The sequence below is a fragment of the Petromyzon marinus genome, chromosome 70 (genome assembly GCF_048934315.1).
Source record: "Petromyzon marinus isolate PM22_M1 ecotype Great Lakes invasive population chromosome 70, UKy_Petmar_22M1.pri1.0, whole genome shotgun sequence".
Taxonomy (NCBI): Eukaryota; Metazoa; Chordata; class Hyperoartia; order Petromyzontiformes; family Petromyzontidae; genus Petromyzon; species Petromyzon marinus.
In genome coordinates this window covers 3,107,530-3,126,914 of record NC_133736.1, presented here as the reverse complement: position 1 = coordinate 3,126,914, position 19,385 = coordinate 3,107,530, and positions in this window count along the sequence as shown.

Below are 19,385 nucleotides of genomic sequence, written 5' to 3'. Positions count from 1 at the left end.
TGTATTTGGAGTCCGCGTCTCTCTCTCCCCGTGGTCGCGTGAATTTTTCTCCGGGTCCTCCGGTTTTTCCCCCCTCTCCACGTTTAGAATCGACGTTGCTACGCTATGAGAGCATTCGGCTGCCGCTGTAAAATGTCCACGTGGTGGCGGTGGCGATGATGATGATGATAACGATAAGCCGCCGCTTGGTCGAGCAGCTCTCATTCAGGTGGTCGCTTCTAACAAAGGAGCCACTCCACAGCTTCGGCGGGACCTTACACCTGCTGAAATAAAATAAAGAATAGTTTACAATCGTCGTTAATCGTCAACGCTTCTTTTACCGAGAGCAATGTGTGGTTCATGTTGGCGTGGGGGCCGACGCCCACCCCCCTCCTCCTCCTCCTCCTCGGCCACTTCTCGCCGGGGCCCCCGCCGATCGGGTGATCGCCCCCGGCCCCCCGCTCCCCCCCGCCCCCGCACCAGCGCCCTCTCCGAGGGACACGGCTCGCTGGCTGGGTCGCCACCGCCCGGGAGTTATCCCACACACACACTCCCCCGCGTGCACCACCACCGCCGGTTGCGGAGGTGGCGGCTTGCCCCGGCAGGCGCACGTCGCCCGCCACGGCCCGGCGCTCCCCCCCCCCCCCCCCCCAAAAAAAAATAAATGCCCGTATGCAATGTGCACCTCTGCCCTGCCGCCGCTGATGCAAACGAAAAGGAGGAGGTGACCTGCGGCGGGACCCTGGGGCGCACGTCTCGCCGTTGGTGGCCACTTCTGCCGTGCGAACGCGGGCGCGGGCAAACGGTGACGGTCGTTATGAGATTGTAATCTACGCGGACCTCGTGCACCAGCCCCACGCCCCACTCAAAAGTCAGATACGCCACGGCGATGTTCACCCACACACAGAAATCACTGCAGCGAGGGGCGGAGCCAGGGGGGTGACGGGGTAGACAATTGTCACCCCGTGAAAAAACATAAAAAATCGAAAATCTGAAACATTCTAATTTAAAGTTTTCGTGACTGCAAAGGATTCATCTTCTTCGGTTCTTTCGGTAAAGTCACCACCACCACGTAGAATGAGAATAAAATAATGAAATTGATAAAATGAAATAACGCGATAATATTCTCACGACGTTTCGGCCACGACACAAGCGGCCTTCAGTCTCGTCCCTTCACCTGATGAAGGCTGCTTGTGTTGTGGCCGAAACGTCGGCCTCAACACAAGCAGCCTTCAGTCTCGTCCCTTCACCTGATGAAGGCCGCTTGTGTTGTGGCCGAAACGTCGTGAGAATATTTATTGCGTTATTTTATTTTATCAATTTATTATTTTATTCTCATTCTACGTGGTGACTTTACCGAAAGAACCAAAGAAGCTGAAACTTTCTGCGTATAAGTTGTACGACACTCGGTCTGGCGGACTCCAACTGCATTGTCAGAGCATGTCGCCAGCCGATGGTTGTCTAGTTCAACAGCCTGGCTCTCTAATCTATTCTTGAAATTAACATTTGTTGAATGTCGCCCCGGGCTGAAAATCCTGGCTCCGCCCCTGACTGCACCGATCTTCTGAACTGAAGTTTATTAACGGCGCGTCTACAGAAAACCCCGTGGGGCCCGGAGTAAATATTCTACGAGCAGCGCCGAGCCTATCCCTATTCAATCCCTGGGTGTGCCCCCCACTCTACTCATCGCCTCGCGGACGCGCTCACGGTATCGCACGGACGCGGCGGGAGTCGGAGCGACGAGGGTACGAGGGGTCTCTGCCTGGGGTCGAGTCGTAGCGGCTGGGAGTCGGACCGGGGAGGCTGAACGGCTGCAGGAGAAACCGCTCGACGTTTTTATTTTTCCCGCCCCCTCCTTTTATGCCCTCGGAATCCAAAGATCCAGGGTCACGTGACGTTATCCTGCCCGGCCAATCGGGCGCCTTCCTTTCGATTCTAAACCGATGGCCCCGCCCCTACCAGAAGCGCAGCTTCCCATGACGCCTCGATCCATTGTCGACGCCCCCGTCCTCCCCACCCGGGACTCAACCGGTTCGATCGGGGTGGCCGTCCCGCGGAAGACGCAGCTGCAGTGGGTCCAGGAATTTCCCTCGCACCTCCTCGTCTGCGCTCCCCGCGTGATATCCCCCCCCCCCCCCCCCCACCTGGCCCCTTCCCCGTGCTGTGAGTGCCTCATTGTGGTTTGGGGGGCCACAATGCAATGTGGCCTGGGGGCGGGGGGGGGGGGGGGTCGGCCAATCTCCTGGCACTGGGAAACCGTGGGACATCCCCGCTAGAGGCCCCTCGGGTAAAAATTCATGGTACCAGGGGACCCCCCCCCCTCCCACGAGGCCCTACGTGGGTGCGTGTGTGTGTTTAGTGGGCGTGTGTGTGTTTAGTGGGGGTGCGTGTTTAGTGGAGGTGTGTGTGTGTGTTTAGTGGGAGTGCGTGTGTGTGTGTGTTTAGTGGGGGTGTGTGTGTGTGTTTAGTGGGGGTGTGTGTGTGTGTTTAGTGGGTGTGTGTGTGTTTAGTGGGTGTGTGTGTGTGTGTGTTTAGTGGGAGTGTGTGTGTGTGTTTAGTGGGGGTGCGTGTGTGTGTTTAGTGAGGGTACGTGTGTGTGTGTTTAGTGGGGGTGCGTGTGTGTGTTTAGTGGGGGTGTGCGTGTGTGTGTTTAGTGGGGGTGTGCGTGTGTGTGTTTAGTGAGGGTGTGTGTGTGTTTAGTGGGGGTGCGTGTGTGTGTTTAGTGAGAGTGTGTGTGTGTGTTTAGTGGGGGTGCGTGTGTGTGTTTAGTGGGAGTGCGTGTGTGTTTAGTGGGGGTGCGTGTGTGTGTTTAGTGGAGGTGTGTGTGTTTAGTGGGGGTGCGTGTTTAGTGGAGGTGTGTGTGTGTGTTTAGTGGGAGTGCGTGTGTGTGTGTGTTTAGTGGGGGTGTGTGTGTGTGTTTAGTGGGGGTGTGTGTGTGTGTTTAGTGGGTGTGTGTGTGTTTAGTGGGTGTGTGTGTGTGTGTGTTTAGTGGGAGTGCGTGTGTGTGTTTAGTGGGGGTGCGTGTGTGTGTTTAGTGAGGGTACGTGTGTGTGTGTTTAGTGGGGGTGCGTGTGTGTGTTTAGTGGGGGTGTGCGTGTGTGTGTTTAGTGGGGGTGTGCGTGTGTGTGTTTAGTGAGGGTGTGTGTGTGTTTAGTGGGGGTGCGTGTGTGTGTTTAGTGAGAGTGTGTGTGTGTGTTTAGTGGGGGTGCGTGTGTGTGTTTAGTGGGAGTGCGTGTGTGTTTAGTGGGGGTGCGTGTGTGTGTTTAGTGGAGGTGTGTGTGTTTAGTGGGGGTGTGTGTGTGTGTTTAGTGGGGGTGTGTGTGTGTTTAGTGGGTGTGTGTGTGTTTAGTGGGGGTGCGTTTGTGTGTTTAGTGGGGGTGTGTGTGTGTGTTTAGTGGGTGTGTGTGTGTGTTTAGTGGGGGGGTGTGTGTGTGTGTTTAGTGGGGGTGCGTGTGTGTTTAGTGAGGGTGCGTGTGTGTGTTTAGTGGGAGTGTGTGTGTGTGTTTAGTGGGAGTGCGTGTGTGTGTTTAGTGGGGGTGCGTGTGTGTGTTTAGTGAGGGTACGTGTGTGTGTGTTTAGTGGGGGTGCGTGTGTGTGTTTAGTGGGGGTGTGCGAGTGTGTGTTTAGTGGGGGTGTGCGTGTGTGTGTTTAGTGAGGGTGTGTGTGTGTGTGTTTAGTGGGGTGCGTGTGTGTGTTTAGTGGGGGTGTGTGTGTGTGTTTAGTGAGAGTGTGTGTTTAGTGGGGGTGCGTGTGTGTGTTTAGTGAGAGTGTGTGTGTGTGTTTAGTGGGGGTGCGTGTGTGTGTTTAGTGGGAGTGCGTGTGTGTTTAGTGGGGGTGCGTGTGTGTGTTTAGTGGAGGTGTGTGTGTTTAGTGGGGGTGTGTGTGTGTGTTTAGTGGGTGTGTGTGTGTGTGTTTAGTGGGTGTGTGTGTGTGTGTTTAGTGGGGGTGCGTTTGTGTGTTTAGTGGGGGTTTGTGTGTGTGTTTAGTGGGTGTGTGTGTGTGTTTAGTGGGGGTGTGTGTGTGTGTTTAGTGGGGGTGCGTGTGTGTTTAGTGAGTGTGCGTGTGTGTTTAGTGGGAGTGCGTGTGTGTGTTTAGTGGGGGTGTGTGTGTGTGTGTTTAGTGGGGGTGCGTGTGTGTGTTTAGTGGGGGTGTGTGTTTAGTGGGAGTGCGTGTGTGTGTGTGTTTAGTGGAGGTGTGTGTGTGTGTTTAGTGGAGGTGCGTGTGTGTTTAGTGAGGGTGCGTGTGTGTGTTTAGTGGAGGTGTGTGTGTGTTTAGTGGGGGTGTGTGTGTGTGTTTAGTGGGGGTGTGCGTGTGTGTGTTTAGTGGGGGTGCATGTGTGTGTTTAGTGGAGGTGCGTGTGTGTGTGTGTTTAGTGGGGGTGTGTGTGTGTGTTTAGTGGGGGTGTGTGTGTGTTTAGTGGGGGTGTGTGTGTGTGTTTAGTGGGGGTGCGTGTGTGTGTTTAGTGGGGGTGCGTGTGTGTGTTTAGTGGAGGTGCGTGTGTGTGTGTGTTTAGTGGGGGTGTGTGTTTAGTGGAGGTGCGTGTGTGTGTTTAGTGGGTGTGTGTGTGTTTAGTGGGGGTGTGCGTGTGTGTGTTTAGTGGGGGTGCGTGTGTGTGTTTAGTGGAGGTGCGTGTGTGTGTTTAGTGGGGGTGTGTGTGTGTGTTTAGTGGGGGTGTGCGTGTGTGTGTGTTTAGTGGGGGTGTGCGTGTGTGTTTAGTGGAGGTGCGTGTGTGTGTTTAGTGGGTGTGTGTGTGTTTAGTGGGGGTGTGCGTGTGTGTGTTTAGTGGGGGTGCGTGTGTGTGTTTAGTGGAGGTGCGTGTGTGTGTGTGTTTAGTGGGGGTGTGTGTGTGTGTTTAGTGGGGGTGTGCGTGTGTGTGTTTAGTGGGGGTGTGTGTGTGTGTGTTTAGTGGGGGTGCGCGTGCGTTCGTGTGGAGGGGTGCGAGGGGATGGCAGCCGGCGGAGTTGCTCCCTTGCTGTGGCACCACAACTTCAATGCCCGAGTTGGTCATGCTGCTGGCACCTAGGCTGGAGTGATTGGAAAGCATGGGCCAGATAAGCTCAATCACAACGGTCGGAGGCTGCTAGACTTTCTGTGCAGCCCATGGGCTTGTAATTACCAACACTCTGTTCCCGGCATCGGAGCATCCACACAACATCATGGATGCACTCCGGGTCCAAGCAAGAACATCTGCTGGACTGTATAGTGACGGAACAGCATATGCGGGCTCATTTCCTTGACACCAGAACCTACCGAGGAGCTGATCTGCACACTCACACAGAGACTCGCACAGACCCACAGACTCGCACAGAGACCCACAGACTCGCACAGAGACCCACAGACTCGCACAGAGACCCACAGACTCACACAGAGACTCGCACAGAGACCCACAAACTCATAGACTCACACCGAGACCCATATACTCGCACAGAGACCCACAGACTCACACAGAGGTCTTCATTTGTGCTGCTCGCTTACAGAACTTGCCCCAACAGTCTGTTCACTCTATACAGGGGATCTTTGTCGTTGTTTGTGTGTCTCTGTGTGTGCAGTTAAATTCAGAGTGGTCACTTTGGTTGAGAATTTTGCAACCGTGTTGCAAACGGTAAGACATCGTCTCTAAGAGTTTCTGAACCAAATGGTTCTTATAACTTTTACTGCGTCATTGCACGCATTTGGTTCACAATCGTAAATGTGAGCGGGAATCCAACTCGGGGCGCCAGGTTCGTAGCACAGTGCGCTAACTGCTACACCACTGCCCCCCCCACACACACAGACACACAGATACACACAGAGACACAAAGACACAGAAACACACAAACGCAGACACATGCAGACACAGATACACAGACACACACAGATAGACACAGACAACAACAACCGCCATTCGCCACTAAGTGGCGGTGACGTCACCACGACGCTTGTGCCAGGCCATGTGCACCTTGAGGCCACGTGAAGTGTCGAACGCCCGCTGGCAGGAGGTCACGGGGCAGACCCAGGTGCCACGGGTCGACTGACTGACATGACTGAGATGACTGGCTGATGCACCACCTGTGCCCCCTACTGTGCCAACCTGCTGTGCTTTAGCCACCCGACGCTCTGCTCGTTCTGAGCGTCGCTCCTCCGCCCTCTGTTGTTGTTGGAGGGCGACTGCCTCCAACTGCCCAGTTTCAAGGACAATGCATCATATTATCAGTGTGTTTTTTGTTTGCATTTTGACCACAAGTATTGTGGTTAATGCACACGTGATTCCTCGTAAAAAGGTTTCAGTTTTGTTGCCAGAAAAAAGGGGAAAAATCCTATTATGTTTTGATACTGACAAAGGAGGTCTAATGATGTAGATCAGGGGTGTCCAAAGTTTTTTTTAGTGAGGACCACATACAGAAAAATAAACAAAAGGCCGGGCCACACACTAGAGGTGGCATACTCTTTGGTTCTATTCGGTAAAGTCACGTAGGTACGTGACTTTACCGAATAGAACCAAAGAGTATGGATCCTTGCAGTCACGATAGCTTCAAATCTAGAATAGAGGTGACATATTGACACGTGAATACTGTGTATATTTCTTACTCGCCTATAATGTGAAGAACACTGCACTCAGTGGGAGCAGTGATGCTGTCCTTTGGATTGAAGGATGGCTGACATGTCAGGAGAAAGTTTGGTGGTTGAGACACGAAGGACTTCACAGAGATGGCTATCAGTCATTCTGGTTCTCAGTCTGCTTTTGTTCTGATTTAACAGAGAAAATGTTTGTTCACGTATGTATGTTTGAGCCGAACAGGCTCATCATTCTTTTTGCGTGGCGTCTCATCAGAGGAAACTTGGCATTATCCAAATTCTGATAGAAGTCAGGGAGGGAGAGAAGCTGATGTTGACTCTTCAGATAATCATCACATTGCATTTCAATCGGTTCTAACTGCAGACTCTCTTCCACTTCTTCTGCATCCACCAGGAAGAGGGTCGAGAACAGCTTGATTTGTTTTTCAATGACAGAAAAATCTTGGAAACGCCGGTTGAATTCTGTCACGAGAGATACAATCACAGACACACATTTCTCCTTTTTAGCAGAAAGGTCGGCCTTTGGAATAAGCAGACTTGATTTCAGACAGCGCAGGGAAGTGTGCAGCATTAAAGCTTCGTAGTTGCGTCTCAAACAGGCGGAGCTTTACACAGAAGGCTTTCATGTGCGCATACAGGCGTGGCACCAGCTGTTCTTTGCCTTGTAGGTTCTTGTTCAGTGTATTCAGATGATGAGTAAGATCAACTAAAAATGCCAGGTCTGCCAGCCACAGAGGGTCACTCGGTTCATGAAGAGGTCGGCCCTTCTCTTTCAAAAACTGGTCGACTTCTGATCTCAGCGAATAAAACCGCTGCAGCGCAGAGCCGCGGCTGAGCCAGCGCACATCAGAGTGGTAGAGAGACATCCCCCGTGTTCAGCATCCACATCAGATAGGAAAGCTTGAAATTCTCTGTGGTACAGTCCTCTAGCTCGAATTATGTTGACAGTTTTTTTTTACGACGGTGTTCATCACATCGCCCAGCTGGACAGTCTTGGCACACAATGTGCTTCTTGGTGGATTACGCAGTGCATCCTAACAGCCTCACCTCCGCTCTCTTTTACCTTGGCGCGCACCATCGATGCCATATCCTTTGCGCTCGCCCGTCACGGCCGGAGCTCCATCCGTTGTTACTCCACAGAGCTTGTCCCTATTCATATTCTTAGTTCTTTCGGTAAATCAAAATTTAGAGCTTGTCCCATTTAAGCCCCCATCTTTTCAACTGCCTCTGACACAGCTTCAAAAATATCTGTACCCGTCGTTTGTGCCTTTTAGGCTCATCATATCAAGCAGTTCCTCCGTACAGCGAAAGTTATCATCTACTCCCCGCAAAAAAAAATTAACAGCTGTGCAGTGTCTGTGGCATCTGTGCTCTCGTTGCATGCTATCGAGTAAAAATCAAAAGCACAAGCTTTGTCTCTCAGCTGAAGTTTCAAGTTAGCTGACAAGTCCTCGAGATTCTCCGCACCACTGCATTTCTGGATAAGCTCACGCTGTTGAAATCCTGCACTTTTTCCGGGCACATTATTTCTGTGACTTTGATGAGGCACTGCTTTATGAAATCACCGTCTGAGAACGGTTTGCCGTGCTGGGCAATAAGTTTAGTGACTTTCATAGCTTGCTGTTGTGGCGTTTTCCTGGATTTTGTTAGCACGAGAAAAAATGTTTGTCGAGCTTGCAGGCCAGCCGCCATTCGCTTGACTTTCTGTGTTCGTTCGGCACCGGTGTACGATGTGCAGCTCTGATGTCTGGTCTCATAGTGCCGACGGACATTATACTCTTTCATCACAGCAACATCTTCATCGCAAATCAAACAGACACACTTTCCGTTGATTTCTTTGAAAGAAATATATTCATTTTCCCACCGTGTTTGAAATCTTCCACACCCACTCGCTATTTTGCGTTTCCTCGGTGCTGCCATTTCTGGCGACTCGCGGTAAAAAGTTTTTCTCCGCTTAATTTTGTTTAGTGGAGGAGCACGGCTTTTTCCGTGGCTGGCTTCATCTAGCGTTAAAACTGAGAAGTGCAACAGAGTTGAGCTCAAGCTTCTTGTGCGGGCCATATTCAATTATAGTTTCAGAATTTGCTGCGGGCCAATAAAAAAACTGGACCGTGGGTCGCAGTTGGCCCGCAAGCCGTAGTTTGGACACCCCTGATGTAGATGCTTACCCTGAGCCCTCATTACTTTGATAGTGGCATTGTCTTTGAGCTGTGTGACGACTTTTGGCGTCCTCTGGTCTAGCACCAATTGAGACGAGGCTCAAAAGAAAGCCGTCTCTGGTGTGGACCAATCAGTTTCGAGGACAATGCATCATCATATTATCATAGTGTCGTTTTTTGTTTGCATTTTGACCACAAGTATTGTGGTTAATGCACACGTGATTCATCGTAAAAAAGGTTTCAGTTTTGTTGCTAGAAAAAAGGGGAAAAAAAACCCCTATTATATGTTGATACTGGCAACGGAGGTCTAATGATGAAGGTAATGTAACTCAGAGAGTCGGAAATAACTGCTAACATAGGCAGGCAGGATGGAAGCATCACAGACAGTTATGGTAGCAGTTATTTCCGACTCTCTGAGTTACATTACCTTGTTAAATTTCTTTACATTAACAGGCTAAATGTCTCACTAACATAGCCGCTGCTATTCTTTGGTTCTTTCGTTACAGTCACGTAGGTATAAAATAACATAAATCGCGACGTTTCGGGCGCAACACCAGCGTCCGTCATCAGGTGGGACAACCACAGCAAGAAACAATTTCTGAAGTGGGCAAAAGGGCTGCCGTGACAAGAGGCTTTATAGGTAAGAGAGAGGGGGGGGGGGAGGAGCCAGGGAGGAGAGATAGAGAGGGGGGAGGAGCCAGAGAGGAGAGATAGAGAGGGGGGGGGGAGGAGCCATGGAGGAGAGATAGAGAGGGGGGAGGAGCCAGGGAGGAGAGATAGAGAGGGGGGGAGGAGCCAGGGAGGAGAGATAGAGAGGGGGGGAGGAGCCAGGGAGGAGAGATAGGGAGGGGGGAGGAGCCAGGGAGGAGAGATAGAGAAGGGGGGGAGGAGCCAGGGAGGAGAGATAGAGAGGGGGGAGGAGCCAGGAAGGAGAGATAGAGAAGGGGGGAGGAGCCAGGGAGGAGAGATAGAGAGAGAGGGAGGAGCCAGGGAGGAGAGATAGAGAGGGAGGGGGGAGGAGCCAGGGAGGAGAGATAGAGAGGGGGGGAGGAGCCATGGAGGAGAGATAGAGAGGGGGGAGGAGCCAGGGAGGAGAGATAGAGAGGGGGGGAGGAGCCAGGGAGGAGAGATAGAGAGGGGGGGAGGAGCCAGGGAGGAGAGATAGGGAGGGGGGAGGAGCCAGGGAGGAGAGATAGAGAAGGGGGGGAGGAGCCAGGGAGGAGAGATAGAGAGGGGGGAGGAGCCAGGAAGGAGAGATAGAGAAGGGGGAGGAGCCAGGGAGGAGAGATAGAGAGAGGGAGGAGCCAGGGAGGACAGATAGAGAGGGGGGGGGGGGGAGGAGCCAGGGAGGAGAGATAGAGAGAGGGGAGGAGCCAGGGAGGAGAGATAGAGAGGGGGGAGGAGCCAGGGAGGAGAGATAGAGAGGGGGGGAGGAGCCAGGGAGGAGAGATAGAGAGGGGGGGAGGAGCCAGGGAGGAGAGATAGAGAGGGGGAGGAGCCAGGGAGGAGAGATAGAGAGAGAGGGAGGAGCCAGGGAGGACAGATAGAGAGGGGGGGGAGGAGCCAAGGAGGAAAGATAGAGAGGGGGGGGAGGAGCCAGTGAGGAGAGATAGAGAGGGGGGGAGGAGCCAGGGAGGAGAGATAGAGAGGGGGGGGGAGGAGCCAGGGAGGAGAGATAGAGAGGTGGGGAGGAGCCAGGGAGGATAGATAGGGAGGGGGAGGAGCCAGGGAGGAGAGATAGAGAGGGGGGAGGAGCCAGGGAGGAGAGATAGAGAAGGGGGAGGAGCCAGGGAGGAGAGATAGAGAAGGGGGAGGAGCCAGGGAGGAGAGATAGAGAGGGGGGAGGAGCCAGGGAGGAGAGATAGAGAGGGGGGGAGGAGCCAGAGAGGAGAGATAGAGAGGGGGGGGGAGGAGCCATGGAGGAGAGATAGAGAGGGGGGAGGAGCCAGGGAGGAGAGATAGAGAGGGGGGGAGGAGCCAGGGAGGAGAGATAGAGAGGGGGGAGGAGCCAGGGAGGAGAGATAGAGAGGGGGGGAGGAGCCAGGGAGGAGAGATAGAGAGGGGGGGAGGAGCCAGGGAGGAGAGATAGGGAGGGGGGAGGAGCCAGGGAGGAGAGATAGAGAAGGGGGGGAGGAGCCAGGGAGGAGAGATAGAGAGGGGGGAGGAGCCAGGAAGGAGAGATAGAGAAGGGGGAGGAGCCAGGGAGGAGAGATAGAGAGAGGGAGGAGCCAGGGAGGACAGATAGAGAGGGGGGGGGGGGGGAGGAGCCAGGGAGGAGAGATAGAGAGAGGGGAGGAGCCAGGGAGGAGAGATAGAGAGGGGGGGAGGAGCCAGGGAGGAGAGATAGAGAGGGGGGGAGGAGCCAGGGAGGAGAGATAGAGAGGGGGGGAGGAGCCAGGGAGGAGAGATAGAGAGGGGGAGGAGCCAGGGAGGAGAGAGAGAGAGAGAGAGGGAGGAGCCAGGGAGGACAGATAGAGAGGGGGGGGAGGAGCCAAGGAGGAGAGATAGAGAGGGGGGGGAGGAGCCAGTGAGGAGAGATAGAGAGGGGGGGAGGAGCCAGGGAGGAGAGATAGAGAGGGGGGGGGGGAGGAGCCAGGGAGGAGAGATAGAGAGGTGGGGAGGAGCCAGGGAGGATAGATAGGGAGGGGGAGGAGCCAGGGAGGAGAGATAGAGAGGGGGGAGGAGCCAGGGAGGAGAGATAGAGAAGGGGGAGGAGCCAGGGAGGAGAGATAGAGAAGGGGGAGGAGCCAGGGAGGAGAGATAGAGAGGGGGGAGGAGCCAGGGAGGAGAGATAGGGAGGGGGAGGAGCCAGGGAGGAGAGATAGAGAGGGGGGAGGAGCCAGGGAGGAGAGATAGAGAAGGGGGAGGAGCCAGGGAGGAGAGATAGAGAGGGGGGGAGGGGCCAGGGAGGACAGATAGAGAGGGGGGGGAGGAGCCAGGGAGGACAGATAGAGAGGGGGGAGGAGCCAGGGAGGAGAGATAGAGAGGGGGGAGGAGCCAGGGAGGAGAGATAGAGAGGGGGGGAGGAGCCAGGGAGGAGAGATAGAGAGGGGGGGGGGAGGAGCCAGGGAGGAGAGATAGAGAGGGGGGGGAGGAGCCAGGGAGGAGAGATAGAGAGGGGGGAGGAGCCAGGGAGGAGAGATAGAGAGGGGGGGGAGGAGCCAGGGAGGAGAGATAGAGAGGGGGAGGAGCCAGGGAGGAGAGATAGAGAGGGGGGGGGAGGAGCCAGGGAGGAGAGAGAGAGGGGGGGAGGAGCCAGGGAGGAGAGATAGAGAGGGGGGGAGGAGCCAGGGAGGAGAAATAGGGAGGGGGGAGGAGGCAGGGAGGAGAGATAGGGAGGGGGGGAGGAGCCAGGGAGGATAGATAGAGAGGGGGGAGGAGCCAGGGTGGAGAGATAGAGAGGGGGGAGGAGCCAGGGAGGAGAGATAGAGAGGGGGGGGAGGAGCCAGGGAGGAGAGATAGAGAGGGGGGAGGAGCCAGGGAGGAGAGATAGAGAGGGGGGAGGAGCCAGGGAGGAGAGATAGAGAGGGGGGGAGGAGCCAGGGAGGAGAGATAGAGAGGGGGGAGGAGCCAGGGAGGAGAGATAGAGAGGGGGAGGAGCCAGGGAGGAGAGATAGAGAGGGGGGGGAGGAGCCAGGGAGGAGAGAGAGAGGGGGGGAGGAGCCAGGGAGGAGAGATAGAGGGGGGGAGGAGCCAGGGAGGAGAAATAGAGAGGGGGGAGGAGCCAGGGAGGAGAGATAGAGAGGGGGGGAGGAGCCAGGATGGATAGATAGAGAGGGGGGGAGGAGCCAGGGTGGAGAGATAGAGAGGGGGGAGGAGCCAGGGAGGAGAGATAGAGAGGGGGAGGAGCCAGGGGGGAGAGATAGAGAGGGGGGAGCCAGGGAGGAGAGATAGAGAGGGGGGAGGAGCCAGGGAGGAGAGATAGAGAGGGGAGGAGGAGCCAGGGAGGAGAGATAGAGAGGGGGGAGGAGCCAGGGAGGAGAGATAGAGAGGGGGGGAGGAGCCAGGGAGGAGAGATAGAGAGGGGGAGGAGCCAGGGAGCAAAGATAGAGAGGGGGGAGGAGGCAGGGAGGAGAGATAGAGAGGGGGGAGGAGCCAGGGAGGAGAGATGAGAGGGGGGTGTGGGGAAGGGGGAGTTGAAACGTTGCTCGGGGGATTAGGAAACGGGCAAGGACAACATGCCGGGGGGGGGGGGGGAGTGGCCGGAGCTGGGAGTGGGAAGCTGAAACAACTGGAGATGCAGAAATGAAGGCAACGCCATAAAGCAGTTAAGGTTTCACTTGGTTAATAGCATCCTTCCAATGATTGTTCAGTTTGTATCCATCTTCTCGGTTGAAGATATGTCTATGTTTATATATATTTGGCTTCATAAACAAACCTTTGATAGTTGCCCGAAGGTTTGCAGAGTACCTTGGTCTCGGAAAAAAAAAACAACATTATGCGAGCCCACAGCGTTATAACAGCGGTCAGCTGCGGCAGAGGCATGAAGGAGCTTACCTGTAGTAGCGGGCATGTGTCAGCAGGGGGTGGTATGCAGGCCAGGCGGAATGAAGAGGGCCGTTGGGCCACTCGCGTTCCCAGACCCCAAGAGAGGGGTTGGGGGATATTCCAGGCCCCCCCCTAGAACGTTCCAGAAGGGAGACGTGGCTAGGGATGGAGAGACCCTGGAGTGGGTATAAAAGCCGGACCCCCTGAACGGGTTCGGCAGTCATCGTCAAGCCGAAGACCCGAAGAGCCGGCTTAGAATAGGACCCTGGGAGCCCCCAGGATCCACCGTCCTTCTAAGGGCCGGGACCGAGTGGGCCAGAGGACCTTGGCTGGATGGGGTCATATAGCCTCCCCTATTTCCCCTTAGCCGGAGGGCTGAGAGAGAGAGAGAGAGTGGCTCCAGTAATAGAGGCCACAATTGCCCGGAGGCTGTACCTCCCCAGGTATTGGGTGGAAGGGGCCGTTATTAGGGAACCCCGTGTTAAATAAACGTGTTGCCTCTGAAGAACCGTCTCTCCTCATCTTGGACCCACTACGCTACTATACAGTCAGTAGATACTACTACTACGGTCAGTAGCTACTGCTATAGAGTCAGTAGATACTACTATAGAGTCATTAGACACTGCTATACAGTTAGTAGTTACTACTGTAGTTAGTGGATACTACCAAAGAGTCACCAGATACTACTATAGAGTTAGTAGTTACTATTATAGAGTCGGTAGATACCGCTGTAGGGCCAGTAGATACTACTACGGTCAGCAGCTACTGCTATAGAGTCAGTAGATACTACTATAGAGTCATTAGACACTGCTATACAGTTAGTAGTTACTACTATAGTTAGTGGATACTACAATAGAGTCACCAGATACTACTATAGAGTTAGTAGTTACTATTATAGAGTCGGTAGATACTGCTGTAGGGCCAGTAGATACTACTACGGTCAGTAGCTACTGCTATAGAGTCAGTAGATACTACTATAGAGTCATTAGACACTGCTATACAGTTAGTAGTTACTACTGTAGTTAGTGGATACTACCATAGAGTCACCAGATACTACTATAGAGTTAGTAGTTACTATTATAGAGTCGGTAGATACCGCTGTAGGGCCAGTAGATACTACTACGGTCAGTAGCTACTACTATAGAGTCAGTAGATACTACTATAGAGTCATTAGACACTGCTATACAGTTAGTAGTTACTACTGTAGTTAGTGGATACTACCAAAGAGTCACCAGATACTACTATAGAGTTAGTAGTTACTATTATAGAGTCGGTAGATACCGCTGTAGGGCCAGTAGATACTACTACCGTCAGCAGCTACTGCTATAGAGTCAGTAGATACTACTATAGTCATTAGACACTGCTATACAGTTAGTAGTTACTACTATAGTTAGTGGATACTACAATAGAGTCACCAGATACTACTATAGAGTTAGTAGTTACTATTATAGAGTCGGTAGATACTGCTGTAGGGCCAGTAGATACTACTACGGTCAGTAGCTACTGCTATAGAGTCAGTAGATACTACTATAGAGTCATTAGACACTGCTATACAGTTAGTAGTTACTACTATAGTTAGTGGATACTACCATAGAGTGACCAGATACTACTATAGAGTTAGTAGTTACTATTATAGAGTCGGTAGATACCGCTGTAGGGCTGGTAGATACTACTACGGTCAGTAGCTACTGCTATAGAGTCAGTAGATACTACTATAGAGTCATTAGACACCGCTATACAGTTAGTAGTTACTACTATAGTTAGTGGATACTACCATAGAGTCACCAGATACTACTATAGAGTTAGTAGTTACTATTATAGAGTCGGTAGATACCGCTGTAGGGCCAGTAGATACTACTACGGTCAGCAGCTACTGCTATAGAGTCAGTAGATACTACTATAGAGTCATTAGACACTGCTATACAGTTAGTAGTTAATACTGTAGTTAGTGGATACTACCAAAGAGTCACCAGATACTACTATAGAGTTAGTAGTTACTATTATAGAGTCGGTAGATACCGCTGTAGGGCTGGTAGATACTACTACGGTCAGTAGCTACTGCTATAGAGTCAGTAGATACTACTATAGAGTCATTAGACACCGCTATACAGTTAGTAGTTACTACTATAGTTAGTGGATACTACCATAGAGTCACCAGATACTACTATAGAGTTAGTAGTTACTATTATAGAGTCGGTAGATACCGCTGTAGGGCCAGTAGATACTACTACGGTCAGTAGCTACTGCTATAGAGTCAGTAGATACTACTATAGAGTCATTAGACACTGCTATACAGTTAGTAATTACTACTGTAGTTAGTGGATACTACCAAAGAGTCACCAGATACTACTATAGAGTTAGTAGTTACTATTATAGAGTCGGTAGATACCGCTGTAGGGCCAGTAGATACTACTACCGTCAGCAGCTACTGCTATAGAGTCAGTAGATACTACTATAGTCATTAGACACTGCTATACAGTTAGTAGTTACTACTATAGTTAGTGGATACTACAATAGAGTCACCAGATACTACTATAGAGTTAGTAGTTACTATTATAGAGTCGGTAGATACTGCTGTAGGGCCAGTAGATACTACTACGGTCAGTAGCTACTGCTATAGAGTCAGTAGATACTACTATAGAGTCATTAGACACTGCTATACAGTTAGTAGTTACTACTATAGTTAGTGGATACTACCATAGAGTGACCAGATACTACTATAGAGTTAGTAGTTACTATTATAGAGTCGGTAGATACCGCTGTAGGGCTGGTAGATACTACTACGGTCAGTAGCTACTGCTATAGAGTCAGTAGATACTACTATAGAGTCATTAGACACCGCTATACAGTTAGTAGTTACTACTATAGTTAGTGGATACTACCATAGAGTCACCAGATACTACTATAGAGTTAGTAGTTACTATTATAGAGTCGGTAGATACCGCTGTAGGGCCAGTAGATACTACTACGGTCAGCAGCTACTGCTATAGAGTCAGTAGATACTACTATAGAGTCATTAGACACTGCTATACAGTTAGTAGTTAATACTGTAGTTAGTGGATACTACCAAAGAGTCACCAGATACTACTATAGAGTTAGTAGTTACTATTATAGAGTCGGTAGATACCGCTGTAGGGCCAGTAGATACTACTACGGTCAGCAGCTACTGCTATAGAGTCAGTAGATACTACTAGAGTCATTAGACACTGCTATACAGTTAGTAGTTACTACTATAGTTAGTGTATACTACAATAGAGTCACCAGATACTACTATAGAGTTAGTAGTTACTATTATAGAGTCGGTAGATACCGCTGTAGGGCCAGTAGATACTACGGTCAGTAGCTACTGCTATAGAGTCAGTAGATACTACTATAGAGTCATTAGACACTGCTATACAGTTAGTAGTTACTACTATAGTTAGTGGATACTACCATAGAGTCACCAGATACTACTATAGAGTTAGTAGTTACTATTATAGAGTCGGTAGATACCGCTGTAGGGCCAGTAGATACTACTATGGTCAGTAGCTACTGCTATAGAGTCAGTAGATACTACTATAGAGTCATTAGACACTGCTATACAGTTAGTAGTTATTACTATAGTTAGTGGATACTACCATAGAGTCACCAGATACTACTATAGAGTTAGTAGTTACTATTATAGAGTCGGTAGATACCGCTGTAGGGCCAGTAGATACTACTACGGTCAGCAGCTACTGCTATAGAGTCAGTAGATACTACTATAGAGTCATTAGACACCGCTATACAGTTAGTAGTTACTACTATAGTTAGTGGATGCTACCATAGAGTCACCAGATACTACTATAGAGTTAGTAGTTACTATTATAGAGTCGGTAGATACCGCTGTAGGGCCAGTAGATGCTACTACGCGCAGTGTTTACTACGACAGTTAGATACTACTGTAAGCCCAGTAGATACTACTTCAGTCAGTAGTTGCTACAGTCACTAAATACTACTAAACAGTAGCTACTACTGGCTCAGTAGATACTACTGTACAGTCAGTAATACAACTACAGAGTAAATACATTCTACTAACTCTGTTGTATGTAGGGTGTGTACGTATATATATCTACGCGGGGGTAAATATTTTTCTGAGGGGGGGGGGGGGAAGGTCGACAATGTTCCCAACCTTTTACATCAACTGTTTAACCTCCACTTTCTAAAACTTTTGGGACTTCTGCAAGTCTCTTATAAATTCTGTTCGTGGATATATGTGTAGTGACTGTGCTTGTCACTGTATGGTGCCGGGGCTTGCAAAGCCACGGCAGGTAATGTGTTTCGATTTAAAGCTTTCGTGACTGCAAGGATTCATCTTCTTTGGTTCTTTCGGGTAAAGTCACGTAGAATGAGAATAAAATAATAAATTGATAAAATAACACAATAATATTCTCACGACGTTTCGGCCACAACACAAGCGGCCTTCATCAGGTGAAGGGACGAGACTGTCTGGAGGACAGCGCTGTCTGGAGGACAGTCTCGTCCCTTCACCTGATGAAGGCCGCTTGTGTTGTGGCCGAAACGCCGTGAGAATATTATTGTGTTATTTTATTTCACCAATTTATTATTTTATCCTCATTCTACGTGGTGGTGACTTTACCGAAAGAACCAAAGAAGAGGTAATGTGTTGTCATTACGGGCAGCCCGGGTTACGGGGTGTAGTGCCACCGGCCCTAGCGGGGCTTGGGTGAGCGCTCGTTAGCCCGGAGGTAGAACGGAGCAGTGGGCGGTGCGGGCTCCCGGTGAGGGATCGAGAGCGGGCGTCAGCCAGCCAGGGTTACGTTGGGGCACGGTACGCCGGTTGACCTGCCGACACGTGACCGGACGATATTGGAGGGGGGTCACCGGTGGACGGGGGGGGGGCCGCTGGGCGGTCACGTGGTCCAAAGGAGCTCTCGGGAATCTTCGAGAAGGAGCCCGAGAGAGGCGTGGAAGGTGGGGCGGGGCGGGGCGAAGGGCGGAGCCAGCCCCAGCCCCGGGGGGCATATAACGAGGGCCTCGTGAGCAGCTCGAGGTTCTTCGCGTGCCGGTGTTACGAAGTTCCACTCAAAGGGGAGGAGAGGCCTCTAGCCACGCGGTCTGGGACCCAGCTCGTGGTCCGGACGGGGGATAGACGAACCGTGTCCAGATTCTGCCGTAGCGTGGCTAGATGGGCGTTCGAGACCCGAGTGTAGATCGTGTTGTGTTACGTGTTAATGCGGAATAAATAGTGTTGCTCCCAAGATAACGTCTGCGGCTCAGTTGGACTCACTTACATATGGACAAACGGCCCAGCCGGGATTTCACAATTGCTTGGTATCTGTGTATGTATATGTTAGATTTTTAAGAGTAGTTTTGAAATATATATTTTTTTGTCCGGCAACGTCGGATTCTTCCCGCTAGTCTTACCTACAAAAGTCACTTTTTGTCTGTCTGTCTGCGTTCACGCGCTTGCGAGTAGTATTATAAGTCATGCCAACACGTACAAATAGAGGAATAGGTTTTACCCTTTTAACTGGCACAAAAAACTGACACCTTTATTCAAGGCATCATGTTTGCAATAACCACAACACAAGCAGTCAAAATGCAAACAAAAAAGACAACTCTGATAATAATATTGGCACTGTCCACATCAGAGATAGCAGAGGCCCTTCTGTATGGCCTTGTCTCACTACCAGTGTCTCACTACCCAATGTCTCACTAGCAGTCTCACTACCAGTGTCTCACTACCCAGTGTCTCACTAGCAGTCTCACTACCAGTGTCTCACTAGCAGTGTCACACGAGCAGTGTCTCACTAGCAGTGTCTCACTACCAGTGTCTCACTACCAGTGTCTCACTACCCAGTGTCTCACTACCCAGTGTCTCACTACCCAGTGTCTCACTACACAGTGTCTCACTACCCAGTGTCTCACTAGCAGTGTCTCACTACCAGTGTCTCACTACCCAGTGTCTCACTACCCAGTGTCTCACTACCCAGTGTCTCACTACCCAGTGTCTCACTACACAGTGTCTCACTACCCAGTGTCTCACTAGCAGTGTCTCACTACCCAGTGTCTCACTACCAGTGTCTCACTACCAGTGTCTCACTACCCAGTGTCTCACTAGCAGTGTCTCACTACCAGTGTCTCACTACCCAGTGTCTCACTAGTAGTGTCTCACTAGCAGTGTCTCACTACCCAGTGTCTCACTACCCAGTGTCTCACTAC